This window comes from Doryrhamphus excisus, chromosome 4 (assembly GCF_030265055.1).
Source record: "Doryrhamphus excisus isolate RoL2022-K1 chromosome 4, RoL_Dexc_1.0, whole genome shotgun sequence".
Taxonomy (NCBI): Eukaryota; Metazoa; Chordata; class Actinopteri; order Syngnathiformes; family Syngnathidae; genus Doryrhamphus; species Doryrhamphus excisus.
This window is the reverse complement of record NC_080469.1, coordinates 24,406,981-24,429,300: the sequence shown is the minus strand read 5'-3', so window position 1 is coordinate 24,429,300 and position 22,320 is coordinate 24,406,981. Positions and strand designations below refer to the sequence as shown.

The following is a 22,320-nucleotide window of genomic DNA, read 5'->3' as shown; positions in this document are numbered from 1 at the left end:
ACTGTAAAGGTCTACTTTGATTTTGCTTCAATGAACCACAGCTTTCCCAGTGCTGTCAGCACTCATGCAGCGCCAGACCATCATGAAACGCAAGAGAAAAAAATGGTTGGGGGATGACGCTCAGCTTCAGAGTGTCCTACTGCATATTGAAAATCATCTTTGCCCTTGATGAACCGTAGCTTCCCCAGGGCTGGCAGTACTCGTGCAGCCCTGGACCAAGCTTGACTGTAGACAATTATTTCACCCAAAAAAAAACAGTAAAGGTCTACTTTCATTTTGCTTCAATGAACCACAGCTTCCCCAGTGCTGTCAGCGCTCGTGCAGTGCCAGACCATAATACCTGCAAAACTTTCCTGGTTTTCAGGGTCTTTTGTCAGCATAATTGTGTCTTGCCTACAGTCAAATGTGGTGGCGGTGGTATGCATGAGTGCTGCCAGCATCGGGTGACTCAGTTCATTAAGTGGCATTGTCAAGCAAAGCATGATTTCCCATGATGCCCTTGGGAAAATGGGCAACATATCTTGCTGTTGATAGGTACCAGCTTCGCAGCTGGAACATTGGCTCTTTAAAAGCGCACAAATGGCCCCAAAACGGCAATTCTCCCGCTTTTAGAGGTTTGCAAGTTTTTTTTGTTTTTTTTTTTGCAAATCAAAAGAACAGCCGGCTATTTTGTCTGATTTTTGTCTGACATCCCCGTTGGTCCTCATCTTCCCTGGGAAAAGGCGCCCAGCGTGGATCACGTTGCGTCGCTCAGCAGGAAGAGAATCACGCTGTCCTATTAACTAATCAACCGCCACAGAACGCCACGCCTGGCCGCTGAGACGACAAAACAGGGTTTTGATCTTGCGGAGAAACCCTGATACAGTGCAGCCACTGTGTGTGTGTGTGTGTGTGTGTGTGTGTTGCTATTAGGCAGAGATTACAGCAGAAGAAGCGCACGGTGAAGGACGAGCAGCTCGTAATGAGTACTCCAGTGGAGAGTGATAAGAGGCGCGCCTGCATAATGAGCCATCCAGCATGGAGGGACATGGACTGGTCTCTTCCAGGGTGAGATGAGAGAGACGACAGCGGGCACGAAGGCTTCTGTAGCATCACTGCACACACACACACACTCACCTACAGGGGGCGACACACTTGGTCGTGCAACAAGCTGCCATGGAATGAAGGGTTCCATTGCTGGTGAAGCGTTTTACTTCCTTGGAGCTTCACAATGGTGGAATTTCCGCTTAATGAACTGCTGATGCACTCGTGCTGGCAGCACTCGTGCAGCCCTGGACTGTGCTTGACTATATCAAATTATTTCACCCCCAAAAAAAACAGTAAAGGTCTACTGATTTTCCTTCAATGAACCGTAGCTTCCCCAGGGCTGGCAGCACTCATGCAGCCCTGGACCAAGCTTGACTATAGAAAAGACAATTATTTAATAATTGTACATAATGTCACAGTATATGCATGTTGGAATTCCTCTTTGCCTTCAATGAACCACGGCTTCTCCAGTGCTGTCAGCACTCATGCAGCTCCAGACTATCATGAAACACAAGAGAATGTCCTACTGCACATTCAAATTCATCTTTCCCCTTCATTAACCGTAGCTTCCCCAGGGCTGTCAGCACTCGTGCAGCCCCGGACTGTGCTTGACTGTAGACGAGACAATTATTTCACCCAAAAAAATAGTAAAGGTCTACTTTGATTTCCCTTCAATGAACCACAGCTTCCCCAGTGCTGTCAGCACTCATGCAGCCCCAGACTATCATGAAACGCAAGAGAGTGTCCTACTGCACATTCAAATTCATCTTTCCCCTTCATTAACCGTAGCTTCCCCAGGGCTGGCAGCACTCGTGCAGCCCTGGACTGTGCTTGACTATATCAAATTATTTCACCCCGAAAAAAAAAACAAAACAGTAAAGGTCTACTTTGATTTTCCTTCAATGAACCACAGCTTCCCCAGTGCTGTCAGCACTCATGCAGCCCCAGACTATCATGAAACGCAAGAGAGTGTCCTACTGCACATTCAAATTCATCTTTCCCCTTCATTAACCGTAGCTTCCCCAGGGCTGGCAGCACTCGTGCATTCCTGGACCGTGCTTGACTATAGACGAGACAATCATTTCACCCAAAAAAAAAAACAGTAAAGGTCTACTTTGATTTGCCTTCAATGAACCACAGCTTCCCCGGTGTTGTCAGCACTCATGCAGCCGCAGACTATCATGAAACACAAGAGAGTGTCCTACTGCACATTCAAATTCATCTTTCCCCTTCATTAACCGTAGCTTCCCCAGGGCTGGCAGCACTCGTGCAGCCCTGGACTGTGCTTGACTATATCAAATTATTTCACCCCCCAAAAAAACAGTAAAGGTCTACTGATTTTCCTTCAATGAACCGTAGCTTCCCCAGGGCTGGCAGCACTCATGCAGCCCTGGACCAAGCTTGACTATAGAAAAGACAATTATTTAATAATTGTACATAATGTCACAGTATATGCATGTTGGAATTCCTCTTTGCCTTCAATGAACCACGGCTTCTCCAGTGCTGTCAGCACTCATGCAGCTCCAGACTATCATGAAACACAAGAGAGTGTCCTACTGCACATTCAAATTCATCTTTCCCCTTCATTAACCGTAGCTTCCCCAGGGCTGGCAGCACTCGTGCAGCCCCGGACTGTGCTTGACTGTAGACGAGACAATTATTTCACCCAAAAAAAACCGTAAAGGTCTACTTTGATTTCCCTTCAATGAACCACAGCTTCCCCAGTGCTGTCAGCACTCATGCAGCCCCAGACTATCATGAAACGCAAGAGAGTGTCCTACTGCACATTCAAATTCATCTTTCCCCTTCATTAACCGTAGCTTCCCCAGGGCTGGCAGCACTCGTGCAGCCCTGGACTGTGCTTGACTATATCAAATTATTTCACCCCGAAAAACAAAACAAAACAGTAAAGGTCTACTTTGATTTTCCTTCAATGAACCACAGCTTCCCCAGTGCTGTCAGCACTCATGCAGCCCCAGACCATCATGAAACGCAAGAGAGTGTCCTACTGCACATTCAAATTAATCTTTCCCCTTCATTAACCGTAGCTTCCCCAGGGCTGGCAGCACTCGGGCAGCTTGACTGTAGACAAGACAATTATTTCACCCAAAAAACACCAGTTAAAGGCTACTTTGACTTTCCTTCGATGAACCACAGCCTTCAATGAACCACAGCTTCCCCATTGCTGTCAGCACTCGTGCGGCCCCAGACCATGACACTACAACCACCATGGTGATACTCTGCTTCACACTGTCAGGCCGTGACTGTGGAATTCATCTTTTTCCTCAATGAACCGCAGCTTCCCCAGAGCTGGCAGCACTCGTGCGGCCTCAAACCATGACACTACAACCACCATGTTTGACTCTTTGAGTTTGAGGATCGACTTATCTTGCTACTCACTTGTTGTGTGTGTTGGTTCATTTTCAGTGGTCTACAATGTACACTGACTACTCTAAAGTATATCCAAGTTGACTTTTTTTTTATCAAGTTGAGTTTTCCTTGTTGGTTTTCCAGGCTTCAAGGACAAATTCAAGGACTATTTGTTTTAGTTAGAGCAAGAACCCTATTGATTACCAGGGTTACCCAGCACCAGATGATACACTGGAGGTGCTCCACTTCAGAAGGATGCTGGTGGAGAACACCATCATGAAAGTCACTCCTTTGTCCGCCCGTCAGCTTCCCGTCTCATCCGTCCGTCCGTCTTTTTGTCCCTCATCGGGATGTGAGCGAGCGGCGGCGGCGGCGATGATTTTTGTGACAGTCGCCGCCGTTACATAAGAGCGCTGCAGCGGGAGGGAAGGAGGTAAGGGGGAGGAAGCAGACGAGAGGGACCCTGAGCGGGATGGGAAGGAGGTGTGAGGAGGGATGAGAGGAGCGAGTAGGTGTTGTTGAAAGGACAGACTTGTTACGCCAGAGGATTCTCACAGCGAGACGGGACGCCACGGAGAGGACGCGCACCTTCCAGGAGGAGGAACGACTTCATATCAAAGCATTCCACGACTGGGAAAGGGTGGTGGAGAAGTACATAGAACTCCGAGAATGCTATACGTTTCCATCAATACATCCATTTTATATGTTGCGGCCATGCTGGAGCCTATCCCAGCTGTCTTCAGGCGGCTATACATTTCTAGTTGGACAAAATATAGCAAATCTAATTGGACGATGTCTTCCATGACGTATTGTTGCCATCTTAAAATATGCATTTCCGGGTAAATAATGCAATTAATCATTTGACGCCAAACTGCTGAAAGTAAACATCTGCCGGTGAGTCATTGAGGCGGCATGGGGGCCGAGGGGGGCGGAGCTGTTATCACGCCGCAGCACCTGGACCGGCTGACGGACAGGCGACGGGACAGCGGCGTCTGTCAAACACAATCGCACGCGTGCAGTACGGGCACACGCGGTGCGTGGAGTCTATTTGTTCATCCGACGCTGGGTGGATCTTAAAGGTCACGGCGGTCGTCCCGTCATCTCCTTTTGTCCCTTCATTCGTTCCCGCTGTCAGTCGACGCCCACTCCCTCTTAGCCGGGATGGCTTCCTTTTTAGGTGGCGTCACGCGAGCCCGACATTCGCGTGTCTTCATCCTGGCCACAGAAGTCGCCATCAGGTATGATGTGAGACGCTTGATGAGCGCCTGTTCGATTCTATCTTGTCAAGGGACAATACTATTATTATATATAAAGCCAACAGATATACTTTAGAGTAGTCTGTGTACAGCTTTCAAAGCAGTATAGATTTCATATTCACTGAAAATGAGTCAACACACGATGTGTTTAATGTCTACTCTAAACAACTGGCAACATAAGTAAGAAACAAAATAACTGCGCCCTGCTTACAGTCATGGTGCATGACTGCTGCTGCCACTGAAGAGTTGTGGTTCTCTGAAGGGAAACGTAAATTTCAACACAAGAGAGTCGCGAAATAGTGTCTTCCAGTGTCTTACAGTCAAGAATGGTGCATGAGTGCTGCCAGCATGCGGGAGCTGCGGTTCAGTGACGAAAACACGAGTTCTAATCAGTGAGTAGCAAGATAGTTGTCTTGCCTTCAGTCAAGAATGGTGCATGAGTGCTGCCTGAACTGGGGAGCTCAGGGTCCTTGAGGGAAACGTGAATTTCCACACAAGTGAGTCAAGAAACAGTGTCTTCCCTACAGTCAAGAATGGTGCATGAGTGCTGCCAGCATGCGGGAGCTGCGGTTCAGTGACGAAAACACGAGTTCTAATCAGTGAGTAGCAAGATAGTTGTCTTGCCTTCAGTCAAGAATGGTGCATGAGTGCTGCTAGAACTGGGGAGCTGAGGTTCAGAGACAGACAACACAAGTTTGAATCAGTGGGTAGCAAGATAGTTGTCTTGCCTTCAGTCAAGCATGGCGCATGAGTGCTGCCTGAACTGGGGAGCTAAGGGTCATTGAGGGAAACGTGAATTTCAAGAAAGTGAGTCGAGAAATAGTGTCTTCCTTACAGTCAATAATGGTGCATGAGTGCTGCCAGAATGTGGGAGCTGCGGTTCTGTGACAGAAACACAAGTTCTCATCAGTGGGTAGCAAGATAGTTGTCTTGCCTTCAGTCAATCATGGTGCATGACTGCTGACAGAACTGGGGAGCTGAGATGCATTGATGGAAACATGAATTTCCACACTAGTGAGTCAAGAAACAGTGTCTTCCCTACAGTCAAGAATGGTGCATGAGTGCTGCTAGCATGTGGGAGCTGCGGTTCAGTGATGGAAACATGAGTTCTAATAAGTGTGTAGCAAGATAGTTGTCTTGCCTTCAGTCAAGAATGGTGCCTGAGTGCTGCCAGCACGCGGGAGTTGTGGTTCAGTGACAGAAACACAAGTTCTAACAAGTGGGTAGCTAGATAGTTGTCTTGCCTTCAGTCAAGCATGGTGCATGAGTGCTGCCTGAACTGGGGAGCTAAGGGTCATTGAGAAAACATGAATTTCGAGAAAGTGAGTCGAGAAATAGTGTCTTCCTTACAGTCAAGAATGGTGCATGAGTGCTGCCAGCACGCGGGAGCTGCGGTTCAGAGACAGAAAACATGTATTCGAATAAGTGGGTGGCAAGATAGTTGTCTTGCCTTCAGTCAATCATGGTGCATGAGTGCTGCCATGACTGGGGAGCTAAGGGTCATTGAGAAAACATGAATTTCGAGAAAGTGAGTCGAGAAATAGTGTCTTCCTTACAGTCAAGAATGGTGCATGAGTGCTGCCAGCACGCGGGAGCTGCGGTTCAGAGACAGAAAACATGAGTTCGAATAAGTGGGTGGCAAGATAGTTGTCTTGCCTTCAGTCAATCATGGTGCATGAGTGCTGCCAGAACTGGGGAGCTGAGGTTCATTGAGGGAAACACAGGTTCTAATTAGTGAGTTGCAAGATAGTTGTCTTGCCCTCAGTAAAGCATGGTGCATGAGTGCTGCCTGAACTGGGGAGCTAAGGGTCATTGAGGGAAATGTGAATTTCGAGAAAGTGAGTCGAGAAATAGTGTCTTCCTTACAGTCAATAATGGTGCATGAGTGCCACCAGCACGCGGGAACTGCGGTTCAGTGAGGGGAAACATGAATTTTCACATAAGTGAGTCGAGAAATAGTGTCTATCTTACAGTCAAAAATGGTGCATGAGTGCTGCCAGGACACGGGAGCTGCGGTTAAGTGACGGAAACATGAATTCATGAACCAAAACAAGCTATTAGGCTTGAGTACTGAATGCTGCTGGCGCTAGTGAGCTGCGGTTGAGTGAGGGAGACACACATTCCAACCCAAGTAGCTGAATAATTGCTTTGCCTCCAGTCGAGCATGAGTGCTGCCAGAACTGTGGAGCTGCAGTTCATGCCATTTAGGGATTACTGTGTTATACTGTGTTGTGATGCACGGTCAAGCATGTTTCAGTGTTTTCTGCAGCATTCATGCATGCGGACATTGTCTCATATCATCTCCACGGTCACTCGTGCACGTGCGCGCTCACGTGCCTGAACGGGAGTCTTCATGAAGAGCAGGACTGTTGCCACCTGCCACGCGGGGGATGTGCGTGCGCATAAGCAAGTTTCAAGTGTTATTGAAAAGCGGGGAGGAAATGAGAGGGATTTGGAAATGTTCCGGGTTTTTTTTTTTTCCTTAAAGTGCGGCTCGGCTTTAAAAAAAAAAAAAAAAAAAAAAAGCCAACAAGCAGCAACGACAGTAATGGAACCCTGGTGTGTTGCATCTTTTACACAGCAGGCGATTGTGTTAACCTTTGGGTTCCACTTTAGATTAGCCGCGTTTCATTAGCATACTAGCGTTTCCACACGCGTCATGTGACTTCTAGTGTTTATTATTTTTAATTCACTCAAGTAAATCGGGAAAAATCACATCCTGACATCCTCAAATTACAGCTACGTTTGCTATCTATTGCTATCTATTGTCAGTCATTCATGACTCCTTCCTCATGAGAAACCGACAGGCTTCGCTACACATATTAAAAAACAGCATGGTTCTCAAATACATATTTTTTATTTAAAAAATATACCATATCATCATCAAAACTGCATACGTAAGAGGCTAAATAGGCTAATACGAATTAGGCTAAGCTAGCATGATGTTTTTAGCAATTTAGCATCACATAGCTATCTATGCTAGTGTTGACATTATTTAGTGCAGAGCAGAGGTAGTGGCGCTTTAAGGAGGAGTGGTCAACCACAGCTCATTAGCATTAAAGCTACAGACACGCAAAATGGGATGTTCTTACAAAAAGCGCTTTTAGGCACACGTGACAGAGGCTAATGTGTTGCTAGCCTGTGCCTTGGGGGCTGGGTGGGTGGGTGGGTGGTTGGGGGGGGGGGTGCTCCCCCGCCGTGCAAAGTGAATAGCTGCACCACGTATTCGTCATTCATCTGCATATGTGAGAAGCTAAATAGGCTAATATGAAATAGGCTAAGCTAGCATGATGTTTTTTTTTAGCAATTTAGCATCACATAGCTATGCTAGTGTGGCTAACGTGGCTAACCGCCCCTTCATATTACATTGTTGACATAGTTGACAAGTGCAGAGGTAGTGGCGCTTTAAGGAGGAGTGGTCAACAACACCTCATTAGCATTAAAGCTACAGACACGCAAAATGGGATGTTTTTTTAGTGGGGTTCATAAAAAGCGCTTTTAGGCACCCGTGACAGAGGCTAATGTGTTGCTAGCCTATGCCTTGGGGGCGGGGTGGGTGGGTGGTTGGGGGGGGTGCTCCCCCGCCGTGTAGAGTGAGCGCCACGTAATCGTAATTCATCTGCATATGTGAGAGGCTAAATAGGCTAATACTAAATAGGCTAAGCTAGCATGATGTTTTTAGCAATTTAGCATCACATAGCTATCTATGCTAGTGTGGCTAACGTTTGTGTCCTCCCTGACCCGCCCCTTCATATTACATTGTTGACATTATTGACAAGTGCATTATTGACTCCTCCACTTTAAGGAGGAGTGGTCAAGCACAGCTCATTAGCATTAAAGCTACAGACACGCAAAATGGGATGTTTTTTAGTGGGGCTTACAAAAAGCGCTTTTAGGCACATGCGACAGAGGCTGTTGTGTTGCTAGCCTGTGGGCTGGGAGCGGGGTGTGTGGGTGGATGGGTGGGTGGTTGAGGGGTGGGGGGGGGCTCCCCCGTCGTGCAGAATGAATAGGAAGATGCACAAAAAGAGGGAAAAAAATGATCTCCTGAATTGCAACTGTTTTTTTTTTTGTGCTTTCCTCGTGAATTAAAGCGGAAAGAAGGCCATTGTGAGGAAATGGAACAGGAAGAAAAATGCGTACAATGCCATCAGCGGATAAAGAGTCTACTTATAGAAGGACAGCGTGGTCACAGCACAGTGATGGAAATGAGCTTCAGACTCTTTTTTTTTGTTTTTTTGTTTTTTGAGTTTCATACTGGAGGAGAGACGTTGTGTTCATGTGCTCATGAAACCAGAAGACAAACCTAAACACAATGTAGTCTATGTAGTAAGATTGGCAACCAGTGGAGGGTGTACCCATAATAAGGGCGTGCACTATAGAAAATGGATGAATTTTTGGATGAAGTATTTAGACCAGGGGTGTCCAACAGGCCGTTTGCACCCAATAGCTGTGACACATTCTAAAAATATAATTTAAAAAAGAAAAAAGAAAATACAACTGCAACAGAATAAAGTCAAAATACTAAGAAAAAATGTAGTAATATAATGAAAAAAAAGCCCTAATTTTTATGACAATAATGCTATTTTAGTATCATAACATTTACATAAATACGAAAAAACAAAACGACAAATAGAGTAAAATTTTTTGGACAATTATGTTGCAGAAGTTCAAATATTACGAGGATAAATTCTAAATATGGGAATAAAGTCATCATTATAAGAAGAAGAAATATTTTGAAAATGCATAAAAAAAACAGCTGTAATTTTACAAAAATTTATAAAATAAAATATTAAGATGAAAAAATGTTGTGTTGTAAAGAGAAAAATAAACAAAACAATAAATAGAGTTGTAATTTTATTTTTTAATTTTAATAAATTCAAGATATGGGACCAAAGTCAAGGTGTCATTTTTGGAATATTTTGGTAATAATAAATAAAAAAGAATTAATTAATTAAGATTAAATTAAATTAAATTAAATTAAATTAAATTAAATTAAATGTATGAATATTATTTATAATTATTTAAATTGCCATCATTAATTATATTTAAAAAATTAAGACAACAAAATGGGAAGTAAAAAAAAGACCATAGACGGAAGTTCATATTAATAAAACACTTTTTCACCAATATCACAAATACAGTATCTAGAATATCCAACAAACTTGAGAATAAAAAAATATTAATAGTCGATCAATGCAAAACACCAACAGTACAACCTTGTGAGCAATTAGCTCCACTTTACAAGCAATGAAAAACAAACTAATTATTAGTATTATTATGTTTATAAAGGTAGAATGTATTATGGAATTCAATTAAAAAATAAACAGAGTTGATACTCGCTACTACGCAGTACAAAGGCGGTGATGTAAACGAGCGTTTGGCGATTGCAGCATGTTGTCTTTTCCTTTCTTGAACCAAACCAAGTTCACTTCAAGCGGCTTTGTACACTTTTGTGCCGCTTTGCTGTTTAAAGAGGACTTAATCTCTCAGGGGAATTAAAAGCAAGCCGGGGTCCAAACCCTCAGAGCGCCGCCGCACTCCAAACACTCTTGCATCACGCGTAAAAAAAAAAATCTTCCGTAAAAAAAAAAAAAAAAACACAAAAGAAGCGGCGCCACGTGACGCCGGCGTTTTGCCGACAGAGGCAAAGTGCAGCGGCGGTTCAGCCAGTCAGCAGTAAATATGGACTCCAACAATGGGAACATCTGTAGCTGACGGAATAATCAAATATGTTGTCACCGGGCCAAGGAAGTAAAGAAAGCGACTATTCTTTGGGTCGACTCCACCAAGTAAAAAAACCTATCCCCCAAACTCCTTTTCTTAGCTCCTGGGGTAACTTAGAGGTAAGTGCTCAAACACACACTCACATGGGACGGTTCCCAGTGCAAAGCCAGGAGCGCCGAGTCTAAATGGAGCTCGTCTGTACTGCAACAAGCGGCCCGTCACACACAATGAGAAAAACACCGGCTGGGATTTGCATATCAAGCGTGCCCGAAAAACAAGCACGCTCAAAGAGAGAGCGACGGGTTTCTCTGCGAGGAGGCGCAGCAACGCTGGGGAGCGCCATGACGGATCGATTCAAGTTTCTTTTTTTTTTTGTGGTTTTGCGGTCGACGTCGACGTGGACTTTGATCTGTGTGAAATGTGTATCGGGCTGCGATTGCGTTAAATACTGAAACACGATGTGGGGACACAACATTGTGGAGCGGCCACATGTGTCCATTGGATGCTAAGTGCTAAAAGTCGCAGTCCGTTTGTTTAAAAAATGTGACCTACAAATAAAGTGGACAGCGAGACGAGATCAAACCGTTGTCGTCTCCATAAGACGTAAGATCATCACTCTCAATACAACAGACACAGACAAAAGCGTAGGGAAACCAGGAAAAAAATGCTAAAACAAATGAGACATACAAATAAAGTGGACAGCGAGACAAGACCAAACCGTCTCTGTATCGATGTGACCTAAGATCATCACTCTGAACGCAACAGAGACAGACAAAAGATGAGAGAACCAAAGCGAGTATCAGAGGGAAAGAAGATAGAAACAAATGACACCTACCGATAAAGCGGACAGCGAGACGAGACTGAACCGTTGTCGTCTTCATAAGACGTGAGATCATCACTCTCAATACAGTAGACACAGACAAAAACAAAGAATTTGGTACCTCTTACTCCGAGAGTAAGAGTACTGCCGTCAGGATTCCTCAAGGAATTTGGTACCTCTTACTCCAAGAGTACTCCCGTCAGTATTCCTCAAGAGATTTGGTACCTTTTACCCCGAGAGTACTCCGGTCAGGATTCCTCAAGGGATTTGGTACCTCTTACTCCAAGAGTAAGAGTACTCCCGTCTGGATTCCTCAAGGAATTTGGTACCTCTTACTCCAGAGTACTCCCATCAGTATTCCTCAAGGGATTTGGTACCTTTTACCCCGAGAGTACTCCGGTCAGGATTCCTCAAGGGATTTGGTACCTCTTACCCCGAGAGTACTCCAGTCAGGATTCCTCAAGGGATTTGGTACCTCTTACTCCAAGAGTAAGAGTACTCCCGTCTGGATTCCTCAAGGAATTTGGTACCTCTTACTCCAAGAGTAAGAGTACTGCCGTCAGGATTCCTCAAGGAATTTGGTACCTCTTACTCCAAGAGTACTCCCGTCAGTATTCCTCAAGAGATTTGGTACCTTTTACCCCGAGAGTACTCCGGTCAGGACTCCTCAAGGAATTTGGTACCTCTTACTCTGAGAGTACTCCCGTCAAGATACCTCAAGGGATTTGGTACCTCTTACTCTAAGAGTAAGAGCACTCCCGTCAGGATTCCTCAAGGGATTTGGTACCTCTTACTCCAAGAGTAAGAGCACTCCCGTCAGGATTCCTCAAGGAATTTGGTACCTCTTACCCCAAGAGTACTCCCGTCAGGATTCCTCAAGGGATTTGGTACCTCTTACTCCAAGAGTACTCCAGTCAGGATTCCTCAAGGGATTTGGTACCTCTTACTCCAAGAGTACTCCCGTCAGAATTCTTCAAAGAATTTGGTACCTCTTACTCCAAGAGTACTCCCGTCAGAATTCTTAAAAGAATTTGGTACCTCTTACTCCGAGAGTACTCTCGTCACGATTCCTCAAGGAATTTGGTACCTCTTACTCCAAGAGTACTCCAGTAAGGATTCCTTAAGGAATTTGGTACCTCTTACTCCAAGAGCACTCCTGTCAGAATTCCACAAGGAACGCGGTCGAAGGGCAAAGCACCCTCCCGAGAGTGTAGAGTCCACAGTTCCACGAACTCAAGGATCAGGATTCCTCAAGGAATTTGGTACCTCTTACTCCAAGAGTACTCCAGTCAGGATTGCTCAATGAATTTGGTACTTCTTACTCCAAGAGTACTCCCGTCAGGTTTCCTCAAGGGATTTGGTACCTCTTACTCCAAGAGTACTCCTGTCAGGATTCCTCAAGGAACGCGGTCGAAGGGCAAAGGACCCTCCCGAGAGTGTAGAGTCCACAGTTCCACGAACTCAAGGATCAGGATTCCTCAAGGAATTTGGTACCTCTTACTCCAAGAGTACTCTGGTCAGGATTCCTCAAGGAATTTGGTACCTCTAACCCCAAGAGTACTCCTGTCAGAATTCCACAAGGAACGCGGTCGAAGGTCAAAGCACCCTCCCGAGAGTGTAGAGCCCACAGTTCGACGAACTCAAGGATCAGGATTCCTCAAGGAATTTGGTACCTCTAACCCCAAGAGTACTCCTGTCAGGATTCCTCAAGGAATACGGTCGAAGGGCAAAGGACACTCCCGGGAGTGTAGAGTCCACAGTTCCACGACCAGGATTTGCTCCTTCCCGTATTCATCCCACAAATCTCTGTTTTTTTACTGAGCTAACTCCATCTCATCTCCACCTCCCACTTTGCCCACATTCCGATAACAGCGGCGCTACCTCGGGCTTGACGGCTGTCACCTTTGTGTACTCGGCCTCTTTCGGGAGGCGGTGTTGTTGAAAATAACGCAGCCATGAATATTCACCAGTGGCAGGGAGAGTGAAGGAAGAGCGCTCCAGACAGAATGATAATGGCGTCAGGATTAAGGGGAATAAACAAAGACGGCGTGACTCCGTGGTTGGGATATGAACCGGTTGATGGTATTCCCAGCGTTGTAGAAATTCTCCAGAGACAGCTAATAAACTAAGACGTAGAGCTTCCACATAGTACTGCACGTGGTATTTTTAAAACACAGTCGGTGGTTCTTTCAGCTAATTCAACTTCCACCATTTTTTTTTTCTTGGTAAGGCAAAACCGAGGAAGACTCGACTGTTGTCAGCTGCCGTGCTTTCATTATTCATGGCACTCTTGTAGCTCCTGTTTAATTCACTCCGACCACAGCGGCATTGGACGGCGAGCTGAAATGTGAGAGGACTGGAAGCTAAACGCGCCGTGTCACTAAAACGTCAACAGCAGTCAGCCTCGGTGCTAGCTAACAAGCTTCAACCGCAACGCTGATACTCTCACTGAGTAGTTCCTTAATCACAATAGCTTTTTTTTTTACGGCGGATCTTTGACCATCTTTTTTGTAGGAGTTCTTAAATTAGCATTTTTACATGACATTCCTAAAAACAGAAGAGAGTTGCAATATAGAGGATCTTTGAGTAGCGTATTTGTAGTACTTCCTTACAGGAGTTGAGCACTTTTATTGAGGATCTTTGACTGGCGTTTTCTGCAAAAGTTCCCTTAAAGCCCTCCTGTCATGCAAAAGATCTTTGACAAGAGTTTTCTGACGAGCGTTCATACTGTGTAGAGGATCTTTGACTACCATTTTTGTAATAGGTACTGAAAGCTCTAGTGGTATAGAGGATCTTTGACTAGCATATTCTGAAGCGCGTTCAAACGATGTAGAGGATCTTTGACTGCGTTTTTGCAGTAGGTACTAAAAGCTGCAGAGTGCTCGAGTGGTATAGAGGATCTTTGACTAGCATTTATACAGTAGATCTAAAAAAACTGCTATGCATTCCAGTGCCTTTAAATAAGAAGAGCATTTGTACAGAGGATCTTTGACTAGCATATTCTGAAGAGAGTTGCTATATAGAGGATCTTTGAGTAGCGTATTTGCAGTAGTTCCTTACAGGAGTCAAGCACTTTTATTGAGGATCGTTGACTGGCATTTTTTGCAGGAGCTCCCTTCAAAACAGCGCAGCTCTCCTGTCAAGCAGAGGATCTTTGACAAGCATTTTTCGGAAAAGGGCTGATATATTAAGGATCTTTGAGTAGCGTTTTTTCATAACCTCCTACCATGAGCCGAACATTCATTTAAAGGATCTTTGACTAGCATACTCTGAAGAGAGTTGCCATATAAAGGATCTTTGAGTAACATATTTGCAGTACTTCCTTGCAGGAGTTTTTTTGAGGATCTTTGACTGGCGTTTTCTGCAGGAGCTCCCTTAAAAACAGCGCAGCCCTCCTGTCATGCAGAGGATCTTTGACAAGCGTTTTCTGAAGAGCGTTCATACTATGTAGAGGATCTTTGAGTACCGTTTCTGACGTAGGTACTAATAGCTGCAGAGTGCTCCAGTGGTATAGAGGATCTTTGACTGGCATTTATACAGTAGATCTAAAAAAAAGCATTTGTACAGAGGATCTTTGACTAGCGTATTCTGAAGAGAGTTGCCATATAAAGGATCTTTGAGTAACGTATTTGCAGTACTTTCTTACAGGAGTTGAGCACTTTTACTGAGGATCTTTGACTGGCGTTTTCTGCAGGAGCTCCCTTAAAAACAGCGCAGCCCCCCTGTCATGCAAAGGCGTTTTCTGAAGAGCTTGCATACTATGTATGTAGAGGATCTTTGACTACCGTTTCTGACTTAGGTACTAAAAGCTGCAGAGTCCTCCAAGTGGTATAGAGGATCTTTGACTGGCATTTATACAGTAGATCTAAAAAAACAGGTATGCATTCCAGTGCCTTTAAATAAGAAGAGCATTTGTACAGAGGATCTTTGACTAGCATATTCTGAAGAGAGTTGCTATATAGAGGATCTTTGAGTAGCTTATTTGCAGCAGTTCCTTACAGGAGTCGAGCACTTTTATTGAGGATCTTTGACTGGCATTTTCAGCAGCAGTGCCCTTAAAAACTGCACAGCCCTGCTGTCATGTAGAGGATCTTTGACAAGCGTTTTTCGGAAAAGAGCTGATATATTAAGGATCTTTGAGTAGCGTTTTTTCAGAACTTCCTTCCATGAGCCGAACATTCACATAGAGGATCTTTGACTAGCGTATTCTGAAGAGCGTTCATACTATGTAGAGGATCTTTGACTACCGTTTTTGGAGTAGGTGCTAAAAGCTGCAGAGTGCTCCAGTGGTATAGAGGATCTTTGACTAGCATTTTTACCATAGGTTTGCTGCAGTAGTTCCTTAAAGAGCCAAGCATTCGTATGAAGGGTCTTTCACAAGCATTTTTAGCCGCCGATTCCAAGAGCCAGAAGTGAGATCGTGCTATATAGAGGATCTTTGACTAGCATTTTTATGGTAGGTTTGCTTCAGTAGTTCCTTAAAGAGCCAAGCATTCGTATGAAGGGTCTTTCACAAGCATTTTTAGCAGCCGATTCCAAAAGCCAGAAGTGAGATCTTGCTATATAGAGGATCTTTGACTAGCATTTTTACGGTAGGTTTGCTTGCCGTAGTTCCTTAAAGAGCCAAGCATTCGTATAAATTCGTATAAGCATTTTTAGCGGCCGATTCCAAAATCCAGAAGTGAGATCTTGCTATATAGAGGATCTTTGACTAGCACGTTGATGTAGATTCCCAACAAGAGAAGACAGCTGCTATATAAATTATATTTAAGTAGCGTTTTTGTAGTAGCTCCTTAAATGAGCAGAGCAGGCGTATAGAGGATCTTTGACTGGTGTTTTCCGCAATAGTCCTGTCATGTAAAGGATCTTTGACTGGTGTTTTCCGCAATAGTCCTGTCATATAAAGGATCTTTGACGGGTGTCAATTCCTAAAAACACAAGAGTGCTCCTGCCATGTAGAAGATCTTTTGGTCTTGTTGATATCCCCTTGATCCCCCCCAACCCCCCCCCCCACCCCACCCCACCCCACCACCACCACCAGTGTGTTGTTCCCTTGTTCCCTTGAAGAAGCCGCCCAGGAAATAATCACAACCATTTGAAGTCAGCACGGCGTTTGCTTCCACTTGCACTTTTGTGGATCTGCAGGCTCTCACAGATCTATTGTCAAGAAATTGCTTTGGACTCGTCGCTTTTTGGCGTGCGTGCTCGCGTCAATGTTTGTTGTATTCCAAACACAGACGCCAAAAACGTGACTTCCTGTGGAGTTTCATGAATGAATGAAGGACGCAAACATTGGCCTTTTTCCAAGCTCAGAAAAAAAAAAAAAAAAAAAAAGCACGTCGTCAAGTGGGCTACTCGGGCTCGCACTCAGCATAGAAAAGGAGGTATTGACTCGTGGGGGGGCGTCAGCGAGTCGCAAGTGGAATCAATGGTGGTGGTGGGGGGAGGGGGGTGGGGGGCTGGGGGGTGTTGAGGAATAAAAGCTTCCCCGGCGAGGAGCGAGAAAAGTGGCCACCAGAGGACTCGGCGCTCAGCGGAAGTTCATCTCCTCTCTGATCCCGGGAAAATCGACTAATCTCTTACATCTGACAACACACACACACACACACACACACACACACACTGACTGAATGAAGGAAAATAGCACGACTAGTGTCAACACAACAACAACTCTTGTCCTTTCATAGCATGTTTGGCTAAATTCCTTTAATAGCCCCCATTCTTGCAGATCAAGGGTGTCCAAACTGCATCCCGTGGGTCATTTGCGAACATGTTTTATTGGCCCACTGCACATTTTTTGTGCTTTAACAACACGATATTTACATAAAAGTACAACAAAAATGAAAACAAATCAGAAGTCGTCGGAATAGTCAGAATATTAAGACAACCCAGGAACTGTTTCAAATGGAGTAAAGAAGAAGGGCAAAGTTAGAAGCCCAACACATACCACTTCCACACGGAATGGGAGGAGAACTTCTTTTCACTCGATCATGTCGGACATGCCATGGCAGACTACATGCAGTGTGAATATTCGGGGGGTGCTGGAGCCTATCCCAGCTGTCTTCGGGCAGAGAGGCGGGTTACACCCTGAACTGGTGGCCAGCCAATCACAGGGCACATATAGTCAAACAACCATTCACACTCACATTCATACCTATGGACAATTTGGAGTCGCTAATTAACCTAGCATGTTTTTTGGAATGTGGGAGGAAACCGGAATACCCGGAAAAAAAAACCACGCATGCACGGGGAGAACATGCAAACTCCACACAGAGACGGCCGAGAGTGGAATTGAACCCTTGTCTCCTAGCTGTGAGGTCTGCGCACTAACCACTCGACCACTGTGCAGCCCAAGGTATTATTATTTTTGTGAATAAATGAGCCCTTTTGTGTTGTTTATATTGGTACAAATCTAAAAATTTTTTGGTTTGTTTTTAGTTGGGAACTGATATTTTCCTGAAAGTTACCTATATTTTTACTGCTGGTTACTGTCTTCGGGCAGAGAGGCGGGGTACAGCCTGGACTGGTGGCCAGCCAATCACAGGGCACATATAGACAAACAACCATTCACACTCACATTCATACCTATGGACAATTTGGAGTCGCTAATTAACCTAGCATGTTTTTGGAATGTGGGAGGAAACCAGAGTACCCGAAAAAAAAAACCCACGCATGCACGGGGAGAACATGCAAACTCCACACAGAGGTAGCCGAGGGTGGAATTGAACCCTTGTCTCCTAGCTGTGAGGTCTGCGCACTAACCACTCGACCACTGTGCAGCCCAAGGTATTATTTTTGTGAATAAATGAGCCCTTTTGTGTTGTTTATATTGTTACAAATCTACAATTTTTTTTGTTTGTTTTTAGTTCGGAACTGATATTTTCCTGAAAGTTACCTATGTTTTTACTGCTGGTTACTGTTTTCGGGCAGAGAGGCGGGGTACAGCCTGGACTGGTGGCCAGCCAATCACAGGGCACATATAGACAAACAACCATTCACACTCACATTCATACCTATGGGCAATTTGGGGTCGCTAATTAACCTAGCAACCTAGCAACCTAAATGCTGAACACTCGACAAAAAAAAAGGGTTAGAGTCCAACAACCTTGGAAACTCCCGGGACCCTTTTTTTTTAATTCGCCAAGATGAAAAGACACGCGGCGTCATTACAATCAAACATTGGTTAATTAGCGGGAGTGCGATCGGAACGCCGTGCGGCTTAGCTTTCATTGATTCGGGGATCTTGGAGTCATCAGTGTGAGTCGTTCGTTTGTGTCTTTTCCGTCGCTTTACTAGGGATGGGCATTAGAATTAATTAATCAATCGTTTGGAACTGATTCTTGATTAATTGCATCCTGATGGAGTGCACTAATTGGTTGCCACCAGCAGAGGCGCTCCTGATTCAGTCGCAGTATATATATATATATATATATATATATATATATATATATATATATATATATATATATATATATATATATATATATATATATATATATATATATATATATATATATATATATATATATATATATATATATATATATATATATATATATATATATATATATATATATATATAGTATACTGTACCTAGCTTAAAAAGTAGGTAGACAACATAGCAGTTGTTGAATTTTACATTTAAATATTTGAATAAAAACATATTTAATAATATTTTCTAAATTACATACTAAAACACTAAAAATATTATCTAAAAATGTTAAAATATATTTATATGTATTACACACACTCACACATATATATGAGGTATACGTCACCTTTCAAATGTGATATAAAATGTAAAATAAAATAAAATTAATTAAAAAAATTTCAAATATTTGAATAAAAACATATTTTATCGTATTTTTTGAAATTACATTAAATAAAAAATATATAAAAATATCTCAAGAAATTTTAAAATATATTTATACGTATTGCATATATATATATTAAAAAAAACAAGCTGAGGAATATTTCACCTTTTAAATTCGATATGAAATGTAAAATAAACAAAATAAATTATTTAAAATTGCAAAATATTTAAATAAAAACATATTAAATAATATTTCTTAATGACATTAAATTTAAATATATTTCTATAGAATATCTAAAAATTGTAAAATATATTTATACATATTGCACATACACACATATACATACACACACATATAAACATGCTGAGGTATATTTCACCTTTTAAATGTGATATAAAATGTAAAATAAACAAAATAAATTAATTAAAAATATTAAAATATTTGAATCAAAATATATTTAATAATATTTTTAAATTACATTAAATAAAAAATATAATAAAAAATATCATGAAATTGTAAAATATATTTATACGTATTGTGCACACACACACACACACACATATATATATATATACAAACAAGCTGAGGTATATTTCACCTTTTAAATGTAAAATGAAATGTAAAATAAACAAAATAAGTGTATTAAAAATATTAAAATATTTGAATAAAAATATATCTAAAATATTTTAAAAATACATTAAATATATTTAAAATATTTTTAAATGACATTAAATAAAAAATATAATTAAAAATGTCTAAAAATCTTACAATATATTGATACATATTGCACACACACACACAGTATATAAAACCAAGCTGAGGTACATTTCACCTTTCATCCATCTCGGCCCTCGACGGCGCCCATCCTACCTCCGTGCTCCTCCATCTCCACAGCAGTTTATCATAATCACATCACCTTAGTGTGATGGAGCACACTTCAGCCTGATTATGACACACATCCACACTTGCATGCAGGGAGGGCCGCAATCCACTTAAGCCTAATGACATGTCTGACTGTTCCCAACATGTCAGATTATCCAGTGGTATAGAGGATCTTTGACTAGCATATTCGGAAGAGCGTTCATACTATGTAGAGGATCTTTGACTAGCATTTTTTGCATTAGGTACTAATAGCTGCAGAGTGCTCCAGTGGTATAGAGGATCTTTGACTAGCATTTTTACCATAGGTTTGCTGTAGTAGTTCCTTAAAGAGCCAAGCATTTGTATAAAGGGTCTTTCACAAGCATTTTTAGCGTCCGATTCCAAAAGCTGAAGCGAGATCGTGCTATATAGAGGATCTTTGATTGGCATTTTTACCATAGGTTTGCTGCAGTAGTTCCTTAAAGAGCCAGGCATTCATACGAAGGGTCTTTCACAAGCATTTTTAGCGGCCGATTCCAAAAGCTGAAGCGAGATCGTGCTATATAGAGGATCTTTGACTGGCATTTTCACGGTAGGTTTGCTGCAGTAGTTCCTTAAAGAGCCAAGCATTCATATAAAGGGTCTTTCACAAGCATTTTTAGCGGGCGATTCCAAAAGCCAGAAGCGAGATCGTGCTATATAGAGGATCTTTGACTAGCATTTTTACGGTAGGTTTGCTTGCAGTAGTTCCTTAAAGAGCCAAGCATGCGTATGAAGGGTCTTTCACAAGCATTTTCAGCGGCCGATTCCAAGAGCCAGAAGTGAGATCATGCTATTTAGAGGATCTTTGACTAGCATTTTTATGGTAGGTTTGTATACGCTATTCGCTATGTATGTGTATACGTGGCTATTGGAATATTTGGGTCCATGTTTCCGTGGCTACAGTGTCCAAGGGCACCAAATAAGTCCAAGAACCTTCTTTATGCTCGGATAATGATGCTCGCCTTGAGGTCACATGACCAAAACGGCCCTTCAGAACATTTCAGATCAGTTAATAGGAATCGCTAAGAAGGACGCTGTGCTCCTTTGTAAGGAATTGTTATGCTAATGCCGCCATGTTCTTTGTGAGGCTTTTGGAATTACTTCATCCGGCCTAGCCAAAATACTTTTGTTTCCTGAGATAATGGAGCAGGGAAACGATGTGGGTGACCTCCGTGAAGGCACACCTGAGAACCATTTAGCGATTCAACCTCGAGTTGGCGATATCTCTCGGCGTGGTTTGGTCTTTTTCGACCCAAACGTTGTTTTGTCTCGAGGTACAGGAGAACAGAAAGTGAAAATAGTACAACGTGTAATCGTTGAGATCGGATCAGACCGTTTATGCAGCTAATGCTAACCCGATCTGAGTCTACCAAATATACCAACACTCGCTAAATGTACTGCAAAAAAGGTGAGTAAGGATAATTCATAATGGCGCCTACAGAGAACAGACTAACTCCTTATTTCTAAAATCACAAATACTTCAACTTGCTGATATAAATATAAAATAAACTAAAAACTAAAAACTAAAAACTAAAATGAAAGGAAATAAAAAAATATTAAAAAAATTAAATTCAATTAAATTCAATTAAATTCAATTAAATTCAATTAAAACTAAACTAAACTAATTTAAATTAAATTAAATTAAATTGAATTTTTTTTTTTAAATAATAAAAATGTAAAAAAAAATTAAAAAAAATTACACTATATTAGGAAAGCAGGAAGTGAACAAATGTAACAGTTACTGATTGTAAAAGTACCAGATGGAGGGGTAGGATTTAAAAAGCTTTGCTTCTTATATATATATATATATATATATATATATATATATATATATATATATATATATATATATATATATATATATATATATATATATATAAAATAAACTAAAAACTAAAAACTAAAAACTGAAATGAAAATTAAAAAAAATATTTAAAAAATTAAATTCAATTAAATTCAATAAAAACTAAACTAAACTAAACTAATTTAAATTAAATTAAATTCAAGTGACACAAATTAAAAAAATTAATAAAAATGTAAAACAAATTGAAAAAAAAACTTACACTATATTAGGAAAGCAGGAAGTGAACAAATGTAACAGTTACTGATTGTAAAAGTACCAGATGGAGGGGTAGGATTGTATAAGCTTTGCTTCTTATATATATATATATATATATATATATATATATATATATATATATATATATATATATATATATATATATATATATATAAAATAAACTAAAAACTAAAATAAAATAAAATAAAATAAAATAAAAATTTTATAAATTTATTTTATAAAATAAAATAATAAAATAGGAAAGCAGGAAGTGAACAAATGTAACAGTTACTGATTGTAAAAGTACCAGATGGAGGGGTAGGATTTAATAAGCTTTGCTTCTTC

The 22,320-nt window shown here is 41.9% G+C and overlaps 1 protein-coding gene across 2 annotated transcripts in view; it reads right to left on the bottom strand.

Moving 5' to 3' along the window:
- si:dkey-215k6.1 (transmembrane protein 132C) overlaps positions 1 to 22,320 on the bottom strand; it is a 187,381-nt gene that overhangs the window by 90,676 nt on the left and 74,385 nt on the right. The gene's annotated exons all lie outside the window — the stretch shown is intronic.